The sequence below is a fragment of the Balaenoptera ricei genome, chromosome 9, assembly GCF_028023285.1.
Source record: "Balaenoptera ricei isolate mBalRic1 chromosome 9, mBalRic1.hap2, whole genome shotgun sequence".
NCBI lineage: Eukaryota > Metazoa > Chordata > Mammalia > Artiodactyla > Balaenopteridae > Balaenoptera > Balaenoptera ricei.
In genome coordinates this window covers 93,497,779-93,512,663 of record NC_082647.1, presented here as the reverse complement: position 1 = coordinate 93,512,663, position 14,885 = coordinate 93,497,779, and the positions used below count along the sequence as shown (strand labels likewise).

General features: G+C 39.1%; 1 long non-coding RNA gene across 3 annotated transcripts in view; it reads right to left on the bottom strand.

The window, feature by feature from the left end:
* Positions 1-14,885, bottom strand: part of LOC132372071 (uncharacterized) — a 91,819-nt gene that overhangs the window by 37,908 nt on the left and 39,026 nt on the right. For all 3 annotated transcript variants that reach the window (XR_009505083.1, XR_009505084.1, XR_009505085.1), the window contains one exon: positions 11,122-11,200. This is a non-coding gene — a long non-coding RNA (uncharacterized LOC132372071). The remainder of the gene's footprint in view (positions 1-11,121; positions 11,201-14,885) is intronic.

Here is a 14,885-nt window from a genome sequence, read left to right as displayed (position 1 = left end):
CAGCAGTGAGTTTCCTATTTTCTTTTCCCTCCAGTATTTCCTAGCCTGGACTCAGGGCAGCCTGAAACCGGAAGTGGGAACCGGTCCTGGACAGAGAGAGCTCCAGAAGAAGGCTCTAGTTATGGCCCAAGAAACAGAAAGAGGATGCTTTTCTGTTTCTAATGCTCAAAGAAAACAGAAGAAATCACCTAGTTTTTAAATCTTTTTTTTTTTCCATTTCTTATTTTTTTTTCTGTTTCAGCCTCCAGGCAATCTAGGAGTATCCACAGCTGCCACTGTGGCAGAAGCAAGGGGCCACAATGCCTAAAACTCTGAGGGAGAGGATCTTTATTGAGAAGAGAAGCCAGTTTGGGGTTTCAGGGAGGGTAATCACGGTACCAGAACTGGACAGTGGACATGATATTGGCAAACTGCCTGTAAGAAGATACCATGTGAAGCTGTCACAGGTAACTGGAAATGTAAATCTAGTTCTCAGAAAAGAGGTCTGGGCTGGAATTATAAGTTTGAATCATCTGCATTTATAAGTTATTTAAAGCTAAATACTCTAGATGTTTTCTCCTATTACTAATAGCTAATTACTGAGATTTCCTTGCAGCATTCTTTAGTATCTGCTCCACTGCCAAAGTAAAAGATAAGACCATTTATTACAATGCTAAAGATGGAGTCTATAAAGTACACAGGATTTTATTTGGTCCCAAGATCTGGGGCCTGGCTCCTAAACCAGCAGTGCTTAGACTCTGCTTGCAATCTCCCTAAAATAACTTTAAAAAACTTTTTATTCCCTCACATATTTTAAAATTTGCATCTGAATTTTTTCATCAAATTTAAATAATGGCAAAAGATGTGATTTCGGGTGTCTTGTAACTACTGGCATGTTTCAAATTAAACTATTACATCAGTCTTAAAAACAATCAAGGAATGTAAATACCATAGAGATTTCATTCCCACCATCTTTTACATTTCAAAAATATATATGAACAAACTTTTTTAATTGTCAGAAACTTCATTTCTTTTTCTCCTTGAACTCATACTTTCATTCCATTTTCCCCACAAAATTTTAACCTAATATGCCATGTTTTGATGCTTGAAAATCTTTGATTTATCACTCTATCATAATTTTTTGCAATAAAAATATGCATACGAATTGAAATATTCTCTGGTTCTATAATGCTGTGTTATTTTTTTCTTCTGTAGTTAGTTACCATTACAGTTATTAAATAGATAAAGATGATCAAAGAACATAAATGACATATTTAAATAAATGTTAAATATGGAAAGTTAAAATTTTATTGTAAATATATCTTTAATAAGATAATGGGGCCTTTTTTCTTTTTTGTGTGTGAATTCAATTCAATAATGGTATTATAAGTATGTGTTACTTTATTATTATTACTTTATTATTTATTAATATTAAAGTTATGCATCCATATGGTTTAAAGAATCAAGTTGTCCTAGAAGACATATAACAAACAAAAGTATCATATGCTTCCCCCTATTTCCCGTTTCCAACAGGCAACGACTTCTATTTTTAACTCCATATATCCAAATAACATACTTATATTGCAATTTCTTGATTTTGAAAAGTTTTAGTCATTATTTATTGACACTCTCCTAAAGCAGATGAGGTTTCACTTTTTTAAACTGAAATATAGTTCATTATCTCTGTTCTTTGGGTAGGTTGAGCTATACACTGTGTTCATTCTGTTTCTTGGTATTCCATCATCACTATTACTGCAAAGGGGGAGGGGTGAGGAACTATAGCCTTTCTTGTGCAGGAATGGTTTTGATTTTTTTTTTTTTTGAAGATTCTTCAAGGCTTCATGATTATAAATAAATTAACACCAGAAAAGAAATAAATTGAAATATAGTTGATGTACAATATTATGTTAGTTTCAGGTGTACTACATAGCGATTTGACATTTGCATACATCATGAAATGATCACCATGATAAACCTAGTAATTATCTGTCTCCATACAAAGCTATTAAAATATTATTGACAAAATACCTTATTCTGTATATTACATTCCCGTGGCTTATTGATTTTATAACTGGAGGTTTGTACCTCTTAATCTCCTTCACCTATTTTGCCACCCCTCACACACTCTGAAGGGGCCTTTTTTCAATTAGTTTATGTATCTATAGGTTAATATTACTTACTGCCAGAATTTAGATATACATTTTGTTTTGTTTTGTTTTGTTTCAATGTAAGCTCTGAAAAAAACTTATTCACATAAATGAGAAGATGGAACTGAAAGGAGTTTTATTATAGCAATAGCCTACAATTATTTGAACCTCTTAAGGGTTACAGAACTAAAATCACATAGTAATGGATAATTAAAAATATTTTTCATGAGTCACCAACTGACGATTCAATTAATTCCTCCTTTAATTTTGTGGAAAGTAAAGAAGTGAAAACCTCCTGAGTTTCAAAAAGATTATTATAATTATTCCTCCTGCTCACTGTCGACACCAATAATTTGAATTCTCTGGCACTTCAGAGGTTCTTCCACCCACAGGGCAATGTGCTGTAACATCTCAGAGGAAGGGAGGCCTTTCTTTCTTAATGTGGGAGCTGGAGGGGATGGGATTATGCAAGGGGAGGTGAGAAAGGAGAAAGCAGCACAGTGAAAGGGTGTCCTCAAGCAGATCAGTTTTAAGGAGAATGAAGGAAGTTGAAATCCAGAAGCTGAATCCATCCTGTAAATCTATCTTGCCTCTTAGAAGTCTTTATGCACCCTTAGTTGTTTTAAACCAACTAGCATTTCCTTTCTTTCATCTTACCCCGTCATGGGGGGAAAAAAAAAGAGGTAGGAAAGAAAATATAAACCTGAGAATATTTTTTGAGGGTTGTAGAAAAAGAAGAGTCTGATCCCTAGGGATCAGGAAAATTCTTCAGGGAAGGGGGTTGGGTGGGGAGGAGGAGGAAGGAGTGGTAGGTGTCCATGGGTGGGGCAGACAAGGGACTACTCCTACCCCCGGCCCCACAAAGGTAGAGTCTTGAGATAAGGTCTCTTCTTCTGGAATCAGCACCCTGGTATTGCATTTCATTTATTCAACAAACATTTTGAAGGCACTTTCAATGTCAGTCTCTGTGCCAGGCCCCAGGGTACAAAGACCTTTACACTCCTTGTCTTCAAGGAAATTATACCAGCTGCTCAGGACTCAGGGTCTTCACTGAGGTGCTCTAGCCAGCCACCCTCCCTGCTTCCCAGCAAATACTTCTCCACATCCTCCGATTTCTCCCCGCCCCCTCCCTTCACTATTCTACTACCACCAAAAGCTGTATGATCTCATTTCCTCCAGACACTGTTCGGTGCTTTCTAATGCAGACTGGGTCATGCCATAGTGGGCACTGCAAGTAGATGGGTTACAGGGATGCCCAGGATAGCTTTTCAGGCCCCCAATAATTCAGGGGGGAGGGCTGAGACCTAGGCATTAGGAGGCCACAGTTCAGATACCTCTAGGCAACAAGAAGCTTTTTACAGTGTGCTGTACAAATATTATCATAATTTTATGTGTGCCCTGGTGTCAAATATGTTGGGAAGCATTGTAAACTACTTTATCAAAGTATGAATCAACAGGTCTGAGCAGAAGTCCAAATGCACTGCCTGGGAGCTACATCTGGCCTGCAGACATCCTTGGTTTGGCAGATACAGTGTTGACAACTTAAAAATAATTTGTTTTTGACATAAAAAAACTTTATTGTTCAATACAATATTACATACTTTGAACCTTATATAATATTTTAATTTCTGTAGAACTCATTACATGCATTAACCTTGTATGACATTTTAAACTTATTTGAAATTGGTTTGAGCTCCCCAGAGGGCATATTACGTACTTTGGAGCTGAGATCATAATATCCATCACTTGGTTCCAGTAGAAAGCTGTATGCTGTCACTTTCGCTTTCAGTATCTTAGATGTCTGTAATAGCCAGTTTGAGATCACTGTCAACTGTGTGTGGCCTGTAGCTGTACCGTGTCCATGTGCATATTACAAAAATACTTGAGATAGCTAGTTAGATGATTAGAGTAAGGGCCAAACACGCCTTCCCCCCACCCCCCTGACACCCAGGAACTACATCAGCCCCTAGACTTCAAGAAGGAAAGAGAAGTCCAAGTTGACTTAGATTAAGTTTCTGTCACCTCTCATTCTAAGATTAAGTTTCTGTCACCTCTCCTTCTAGTTGCCTTCCAACTAGGGCTTATATAGAAATTAAGTTCATAGAATTACCACCCTATAAAAAAATAAGATAATATTTCCTGGATGCGCAAGTTTATGAAGATTCATCCTTGCTGTGCCTGTTGTTTCTCCCTATGAAAGCAAACTGTTTTGGGACTTGCATTTTTCTCAGAATTACACTGCGAACATGTAAGTAAAATGTCTAATAACTTTACAGAGTGGTTGAAGAAGTGTAAACAGTAGTTACCTCTTCTGCTTTAACTAGGTTTGATAAGGTTTCACAGATTTAAGATGCCAGTGACAACTGCAGTTTGAGAGAAGGGAAATTATGAATTTATTAAGATTATGGAGGGGAAAAAAAGCTTCCTTTTCTTTCCAAGTAAAATAAAAGAGTATCAAGAAAGGTTGTTGTTTTAATGTGGTTCTTTCTAGTCAAGTAAAAATAATGTTTACTGTGAGTTTTTTGCATTTTTGGAGCCTTTCTATTGTAGGTCGTAGCAGTTTCAATAGCGTTAAAAACAATTTGAATCAACAACTCGTATAATTAATCCTATTTTAAAGCTGCTCCATGTTGAACTTTTCTTTCTTGGGTTATTTATACATTGGTTATCGTAACATACATTTACAGAATGCCTACTCTGTGCCAGGCATTATGCAAGGTGCTGAGAGAAAAGGACGAACGAGATACAGTCCTCTCCCTCTAAGAGCTCTCAGTGTAGAGAAAGTGGACAACTGCACTGCAGTGCGGTGACGAGGTGCAATTCAGAGTAGGATGCAGCATGCAGTGGGACACACGTGGGAACGTACCAGCAGAAGAGCAAACTGGAAGAGTGGTTAGAGATGAAAAAAGGAGATGGTGGCTGACTCTTAAAGGATGAGTAACAGTTTCCCAGATGAACAAGTGAGGAAAGTCATTCCAAGCAAGAGGAGCAGTACGTGCAGAGACATATGGCGAGAAAGCAAGGTGCATTTAGGGAGCTAAAATTTGGTTCAGCATGACCAAGAAGTTAATTTGGAGTGTGGAAGAGAGGGCTGGCAGATAAGGTTGAACAGAAGGACGGATGTCAGGTCATAAAGAATCTTTTATGTCATGCTGAAGGTTTGAATTTTATTTCCAAGGCAATGGGAATTCATTGAAGTCTTTTTAACAGAAGAGAGCCACAATCAGACTTTTATTTTAGGTCAGTTTGTTGGCAGAATGGAGAATCGATATTGGAAATACAACAGGTGGGAGCTGGTGCAGTCATCCAGGTAAGAAATAATAATGGCGTGAGCCTAGGTGGTGACAGTGAAGACAGAGAAAAGAGGAGGCAACTGAAGATGTTTAGGACATAGAGTCAGTAAGACCTGATAACTTCCTGGATGTGAGAAATGAAGGACTTTCTGGTCATGGTCATTATAAACACTCGTGAAAATGTTTGATCTCCTTTATGGTGTGAAGTTCAGATTAAAACAAATAATACTCATTCTTACTTTTGAGTCCTAAAATTCTTCATTGAAATCTTTTCACCCTCTTGAATAAAAATGATTTTGATGGTCTAGTCTCAACATTCAGTACATATTTTTCCAAATCATAAAACCACTATTTGTTGAGAAGGTGACCAAAAAAAAAAAAAAAAAAAGGGGATGTGGTTCTTTAGAAATGCAGCAATTTCACGTCTCTGTCACCATAGTCTACTACACCTGTTTATACACCCACCTCCTGTCATTATTAATAGTCCTTTGCTTTTTCAATTTTCCATTCAAACCAAGTTTTTTTTTTTTTTTTTCAAACAAAGTTTTTAAAAAATAGGCTGACCACCAAACTCGGCGAGTCACTTTTAAAGTCATTGTAATGACTGGTGGAGTTTCGGTTCTCAAATTTGTTTTAAATAATGAGTTATCCTAATGTTTAAAAATTTGGTTGAGGAATACCATCAACCTTCTTAAATGTATCAGAGAAACGCAAGGGAATTGTCATGCAATATGAATTTAAATTTAGGACTCAAATCATGTATTATGACAGGTGTGATTTGAAGGAAAGTGTTCTCGCTAATGTCAACTTGCACACATTTGAATCAACTGGGAAAGGCACTGCTCAATGGACTTTATAGATACCAATTGTAAAACATAATACTGCATTAGTTAGAAACTAATGGATACAGATATAAGTTGTAAAACAAAATATTGCATTAGTTAGAAACTTTGCAAGCCTATTGAATACAAGCTCATTTGCAAGCTCATTATCACATGAAACATATTAGCATGCTTTTAACTTGAACCATTTTTTTCTCCATATGCCCTTAAATTTAATGTTAAATTGCTGTTGTTATAATAAAATATTTAGAACTCTATTACCAGTGGTACTTAATGGTAGAACTCAGGAATAAAGGGAAATAGAGTTTGGGAAATTCCTGGCTTCACTAACAATTCCATAAGAGACTCAATGTCCAAGACAGAAATTTGGGCCTTGTTTTAAACAATAGATTAGTTCCTGTAACTTGAATTTATAGAAGAAGTCATGGAGATTATCTTGCTCAGCGCTCTAATATGAAGAAACTGAGGGCCAAAGAATTATCTGATATAACTAACAAGAGAAAACTAGTTGGTAATGGCCCTAGGGTCTAGACCAGAGCTCTTCTCAAGCATCCCTGCCTGTCTTTTCCATGACCTTATCACCACCTTAGTTGGGCCAAAGAAGTTTCAACTAGAAAAGGAACTCTTTTTCATAAAGTTAATAACTCGCCTCTAAATTACATTATATTTTATCAAATCCTGCTTTTCATATCTCTATTCAGTATGCTTAAAGGAAAATACATTCAAACAATCACACCTGTCGAATTTGAACTAGAAGAGATTAGAGATTGTGTGGAGATACAGCCTGAATTATTCAAAAGAGTGAAATTTTTTAAAATTTAGAATATTCTGTTCTTTGGAGTAAACACAGTAATGAGACTATGAGCTGACCATGTCTTGCTCATAAAGATTAGAGATTCTGTTTTAATAACTGGATATGGATGACAGGTAATCAGCATATCACAAGTCTAAGCTGAGTTGTTCCACCTCTCTCTACATAGAAGGGCTCTAAAGCACATCCAGCTTCTATCTAGTTTGTGATTTTTCAGAAGTTCTAATTATGGTGCTACTGTAATTGTGAAAAATCTCCAGCAAAGAGAAAGTGGAGGTCTGGCAGGAAACTGCATCAGAGGCTTTCAATGGAGCCCCAAACAGGAACAAACTCAATCTAACTCCTTGTCTCCCCCTATCATCACGGACTGTAAAAAGAGAAGGGGAGATAGTCATGTTAACGACATGACATATAAGAGTCCTTGGATTTACTGGGAACCTTGCTATTCATATGCAATATTCAGTTGTAGTTACTTGCTTTCTGGCCGTTAAATTCCTTTTCACACATTTGTGCTGAGAGTGCTTACAACTGAGGAACACTTGGCTGCTCAGTGGTATTCATTTTCATATGGGGTGGGTGGGACCCTGGGCCAAAGGAAGTTCAAGGCAATAAAACGATTACTCAAGCCCTTGAAGCTGAGACATTAGTATCAAAGAATCAGGCTATTCACTGAAGAACTAACCTTCTGAGTCCTAGTCATGTACTGACAACCCCTTTCACAAAGTGATGGCTACTCCTAGTCAATAAGGGAAGGGAAGTAACATCTGAGCACCTGCAATGTGTTTTACATGTTTCCACATTTTCACAACAGCCCTGTAAAAAATGTATTACCCCACTTCACAAACGAAGGGACAAGTTCCGAGAAATGAGCAAAGTTGCTCAGGATCATACAGCCAAAACACTGGCCTGTCTAAACTCAAAATTCAAGTCCATTCCACCATTCTCTGCTCTTTCCCCAATCTAACAAGAGGTAGAGGATCCCCAAATCTCCATTTGGAATAAAAATATATTGTAAAATCCAATTTCCTTTGGATATGGAGAGAGTTGGCCTTGCTATGATGCCATATTATGTCTCTGTTCACTTTATCTGCAAAATCTGCTGGCTACCCTTCACTTCAAAGAGCCAGAAAGTATCTCTATGATTAACTAACTCTAGGGTGGGGCTTTAAGAAATGCAATTTGATGATGACTGTGGGAACATCTGCTTCACAGCCATCAAGCCAGACCTAATCCTAGCTTCATTGAACTGAGATTGTCAGGTGCCAAGACAAGTGATGACAGGGGGCCCAGGCAGATGTTATGACAAATTAACAAGGGAGGCTACAGGCCAGGAAAGAGTAATAAAGTGTTTGAAGCATATGTTGAAGTATAATTTCAAGTCATCTAACATTGTTGACTGAAAGAGGTTGTCAGAAAAGTAACCCAGTTTTGACTGAAAGAGCCATAGAGACAAGACAGCTGAGTTCCCAGCAGGATCTGGCTTTGCCATCAGTAGCTTCACTGCTGTCTAGCTAAGCATGTGGGCTGGCTTTCACAGGCAGTGGGATTGTGTAAGATGGAACATAAGGTCATGGCCAGTTTGCCAGAGCCAGTCAAGTGTGATCTACATTTAGAAGAAGAGGAAGAATTTCTGGGCCCTTTCCCCTTAATAGGCCATAGGACAACCTAGGGTCAATCAGAATGACAATGTCGTGGTTTTACTTACCCTACGTGGAAACTGTCTCTAGCACTACCTAGGTCACATTTTTATATTATTCAACTTGGAAAATGCTCTGCTATTATCAGTAGCAGAGTATTTTCATCGTATTCACAGAGGTGAATATTAAAGACCTGCCTAATTGTGACAATTCACACACATTAGGGTACATTTTATCAATGTGAGTTATCTCCCAAATATGCCGATTGCAAAATGCAATGGTGTATTGAAGGGGCCAAAGAATAAATGTGGTAAAAGATAAATATGTAAAAACAGAAAGGTTTTTACCAAAAACTGAAGGATGTGCAAACAGCATTTTAAAATGTGGGAAAAAAAATGTTCACTATCACAGAGGCATCCTACAATCCCACCTGATGGAGTTACCAAGAACTTGTTTTTTGGGGGGTAAAACAGACAGAATTAAAAAAAAAAAAACCAAAAACCCAAGATGTGCAAAATAAAATTGCAATTAGTTCACATTTTTTGCCTCTAATATTAAAAATTACAATATTGAATGCAATAAAGGGTACAGTGGGATGGGCTTTCTCATACTCAGCTGATAAAAATATAAATTGCTAGGAGCTCTCTTGAAAGTCAAAATTTCAAAAGCCTTAAAATGTTCATATGCCTCTGCAAGTACAGTGGTACCAGAAACCTGGGGGGTGGGGCAAAGCGATCTGTGTCTTAACAAGCTATCCAAGCGATTCTGATGCACATTTAAGATCGAGAACTACTGCCCTATGGGCTCTCACCCACTCCCATTGCTTACTGACCATCCGTAGAGAGATGAGACCTAAATCGATACCTGTACCCAGATGTCTTTTCTGAATTCCAAACCAACAACTCACTTGGCATTTGCTTTCTGATATCTCATAGATACTTCAAAATAAACATGTTTAACATTCAGTTCAGATATTTCTTCCCCAAATATTCTCTACCTCCAGTGATCCCAATCTCCATAAACAGCACTATCACTTCTACTCAAGAAACCTAAGTGTCATCTTTGACTCCTCCCACTCTCTTCTACCTAAGACTGTGGTTTTACAAGAGGAGGAAGAGACAGAGAGAGAGAGAGAGAGAATAGAGATCTCTCTCTTCCATGTGAGGACACAGTGAGAAGGTGGTCATCTGAAAGCCAGGAAGAGCGCTCTCTCCAGGAACCAACACTGGTGGACCTTGATCTGGGACTTCCAGCCTCCACAACTGTGAGAAAATAAGTTTCTATTGTTTAAGCCACCCAGTATTTATTATATATTTTATTATGGTAGCCTGAGCCAACTAAAACAGATGTCTGTAAACTGTCCACTTCCTTTTATCACCACTGTTACCATCCTTGTACAGACTACCAACATCTCTTACCTAGACTACTGCAGCACCCTTCCAGAAGAGTCTCACCTCCTTCAAAGCACTTTCTATACCCAGTTAGAGAGGGGTATCATCAAGTCAGGTTTTTACTTAAAATCCTTCAGTGGCTTTCCGTTATCGTTCAAATAATGCCCAAATACTTAACAGAGATATGTCAGGATGATATAAGAGATATTAACTGATGGACTCCAACTCCACCCCAATATACTGATCCCTTGTCTTTCCTCCTCTAGACACTTGCTCCCTCAGTGCTTGTGTCGCCTCGCCGGCACCCTCACGGTCAGTCTGTTCTTATGTGTCAATTTCTGGCCATGTGGGAAAGCATCTGGCTGTTCCCACCGGCCCACTAGGGATCATGTTTATCTGTGAGGCTGTGCCAGGCCCTTCTCTTCGGCACCCTATGCAGGCCCTGTACTATATCCTTACCCAGCAACTATAGTGCCCCAAATTTTCTAATTCCTGGCCTCTTTTTTTTTTTTGGTTTAGACCTAAAAGTCAAAAATTTGAAGTTTCTGTTATTGGTTTTCTTTGTGGTACTCTCTTCACATCTTGGGGGAATACCTCTTTGCCTACAGCCCAAGTGGTGGAGGGTTGAAGGTTAATACAGTACTGGCATTAAAAACACATTAATTCTTTATAAATTACCACATTGCATTGCATTGGCTAGAAAGTCTTGTACTCTTCAGCCTCTATGAACAGCTCACTAGTCTCTCTAGCTTTGTTGGGTAAGAGCCATGCTGACTTTTAGTTTCTCAAATAAACCATGATTCTCCCACCTTTGGGCCTTTGCACATAGTGGCCCATCTACCTGGAATACTTTTTTTGCTCTTCCCTTTGCCTATTCACCTTTCATGTCTCAATTTAAACATGATTTTCTTAGGAAGAACATCTCTGCCCACTTTTATACAAGGTTAGGTCTCCTGTCATACATTCCCAGTATACTTAGAATTTCTTTCACCTTGCAATTTATGCACTTATAATTACTTACAATTATTTGTTTAGTGTCTATCCTCCTGGTTAGGTTATAAATTCCATGTGTCTGTTTTCTCAGTATGCAGTCTCAGTATCTAGAACATACAAAGTGTTCAATGAATATTTATGACTGATCCACTGTCAAAGTCATATCATTTTAGGGTAGATTTCAGAATTAGGATTCTGGTACCATATCTGTTTATCTATAGTATCCTACAATTGCAAAACATGCTGGGTTTTTTTTTTTAAGTTCCATTTGCAACTACTTTTCTGAATGAATCAGGATTTTATCAATACACATTTGGAAAGAAATTTGTTTGCTCACATACAACCATCATCCATACATCCTAGTTTAAAAATTTTATCTCCATCAAAATAACCTCACTGTCCTCATGAAACCTAGGCAACAACTTTAGAATGAATAAATGGTATATATTTGAACTCGATCAAGTACAGTTACATTTCTGAAATACTATTTCTGCGTAAGATTTCACTTGAAAAGAGAGCTTGAAAGCCACTTTTAAACAATGGGTTTCAGTCCTAGAGACGGAACAGAATTTCTACAATAGGTTGGATGAAGCCTAGACAAAGACCTGTGAGACATCTGTAGGAAAAGTATTATTTCATCCTACCTACTTTGTGGCCAATTGAAACATTTACAATAATACTTGTAGTTTGAGGTTTTATTCCCTTCTCTTACAATTATCCTACATAATTTTTCCTTCCCCAGTTTACACAATAGAGGTATGTTTGTCAGTCACCTGGGGAGAAAGAATTGAGGGAGAGGAGGAGAGCTCTAAGGGAAAGAGGTGGGCCTTAGGCATCTCCTAAGCTACATAGAACACTGATTATCCCACCATGAATCTTCTCACTTTTCCTATTATACAACCCAATAGAAAACACAAAATATATCTGACTCCATGTCATATTGGGAATGACACCAATAGATGTATGTCATCTTCAAGACAATCATGGTTGCACCACATTAAAGAAATAATTTAGCTACAGCAGCAATTCTCTGAAGTCCATTCAACAGAGAATCCATCTCACTAATTAATCTCAAGACCTGAGTCATCAATCCATTACAAGCTGCCAACAATATATCATCTTCACGTGGATGTCAAAACCAACATGTCTCAAATGGAACTCATTATTTCCTCCACAAACTGGCTTCCCTTCTTAATTTCTCTGTTTGAACCAGTGCTCCAATCATAATTCTACTCATCCAAATTTACAACCTACTCTCTGTCCTAACCCCATCAGAGAGTTGTCAAGGTGTAATACAAGGCCAGGGTGGGTCAGAGAGCCCTGTTGCATTTGTTTAAAATGCAGACTGCCATGGGCTTCCCTGGTGACACAGTGGTTAAGAATCCGCCTGCCAATGCAGGAGACACGGGTTCGAGCCCTGGTCTGGGAAGATCCCACATGCCGTGGAGCAACTAAGCCCGTGAGCCACAATCACTGAAGCCCATCCACCCTAGAGCCCATGCTCCGCAACAAGAGAAGCCACCACAATGAGAAGCCTGCGCACCACAATGAAGAGTAGCCCCCGCTTGCCGCAACTAGAGAAAGCCCACACACAGCAACGAAGACCCAACGCAGCCAAAAATAAATAAACAAAATAAAATAAATAAATAAACAAATAAATTTTTTAAAAAAGAAAAAAGTTCCTGTTTTTTAAAAAATGAGGACTACCAGACACACCTCAGACCTACTGAATCAGGGTTGGGTTGGGGAATCTTCATTTTAAATTAGCTCTCCAGGGAACTTCTTAGGTCAACTAAACAGAATCAGTGCTCTAAAAGAAATGATCCAATTACAGAAAGACACACTGTGGAGGAGCAGCTAGGTGAGTAAGGCATCCTGTCCAAAGGGCACAAGAGGAAGTAAAGGAGTCCCAAGCAGGTGGATGGAACACAGAGGCAGACAAATAGAGTAAACAGTCTGTAAGGGTTCAATACTTCTGAAGTCACCTTTTAGATCTGTTCATGAATAGCCTTCACCAGGATCGGGCAGGAGAGACTCTAGTTCACCACAAAGAGCATCAACAACAAGTCCTGTCAGAGACTAGTTCTGAGAATTAAAATACACAGGAGAGGAACAGTGGCAACTCACGTAACAATGTACCCATTCCAGGGTTATCATCGGCCTGTAGGATAACAGCTCTGTTTGACCACAAAGAGACCTAGGGAACAATACAAGAGGCTGGTAGGAGGCTGGGAGTAATGATGGGCTCCATTTGTGTCAGCCAGAATTTGGCTGCTAATAAAAGAAGCCATTCTAGCTCATTTAAACTTAAAGGGACTTAATATAACAAATTAGGTGCTTACAAAATTGTTAGAAAGTCTGGGGAAACAGGCTCCAGTCTGAGCTTCCAGGAATGATTGCCAGACATGCCAACCAAGGTAGCTATTGCCTGTGTCATGGTCAGAAAACTGGGGAATGATCAGAAAGATGGGGAATAAGGAAATGGGAGTCTCAACTGCTGGTTCCAGGCACACTGCCTCAGTCCAGATCCACGTCATCAAAATGGATACCCCTGGCACCCACAAAAGTAGGTATCAGACGCTGGGGCCTCTGCTACACTGCCATAGAAAAACCAGATCCTCCACGTCCCTGCTTGCTAGTGGAAGCAGCAGATGTGCCACCTCTGTCTCACTTCCGTCTTCCAAATATGGCATTCATATGTCTGCTTGGGCAGAGGCTGGGCCACACGTGGAATCTGAGGAAGTCTGGGAAATGGAGGCTTCAGCTTCTTATCCTCTATCGTGTTACAAATGGGAGGGAGGTGGAGCTGTGTGAGCCATGTCTGATATCTCTCTCACCGTCATACTCAGCTGTAAGCTTCCCTACTATAGGGAAGGGACCTGATTTTAACTGTTTCAGAAGTCCCAGCACTTTGCAGAGTGTCTGATGAATAGTGGGGGAAGGAAGAAAGGAAGGGAGGAGAGAAGGAAGGAAGGGAGGGAGGGAGGGAGGGAGGGATGGACTACAGGAAGGAGCTCAGGACCAAGTCGGACAGAAGCTATAGGTGGAAAACACTGGGATATTCAGTTTTGACAGTATTTAAAACTTAAGATGAAATGAAGCAGGGACTGACACTAATAATTCTTATTTCTTAGTAGCTTTTGGTTTCAGTCTGTTTGTCTTCATTTCCATGACTATAAACTTAATACAGTTCAAATTCCTTATGTCTGGAAAAAATCAATTGTCCCCTAACTAGTGTCCTGCCCAATTTTTCCCCATTCTATCCATTCTACACACCGATCTCTGGCTGAATTTCCTAAAATAGTGGTCTTCAAACTTTTTACTTGCAAACATTTCCAAAAAAATCTTGTAAAGCTTTGTATCCTCTTGCACATTATTAAGTTGACATCTAAAACTTTTCATCCCAAGCTAAAACAGTTGCAAAGGATGTAACTTCCAGTGTATTGTAAATATTGTCTCTAAAAAAAAATTACAGTACTTTAAAAAATATATCCAGGGCTTCCCTGGTGGCGCAGTGGTTGAGAATCTGCCTGCCAATGCAGGGGACACGGGTTCGAGCCCTGGTCTGGGAGGATCCCACATGCCGCGGAGCAACTGGGCCCGTGAGCCACAATTGCTGAGCCTGCGCGTCTGGAGCCTGTGCTCCACAACAAGAGAGGCCATGATAGTAAGAGGCCCGCGCACCGCGATGAAGAGTGGCCCCCACTTGCCGCAACTAGAGAAAGCCCTTGCACAGAAACGAAGACCCAACACAGCCAAAAATAAATAAATAAATTAATTAATTAAAAAAAA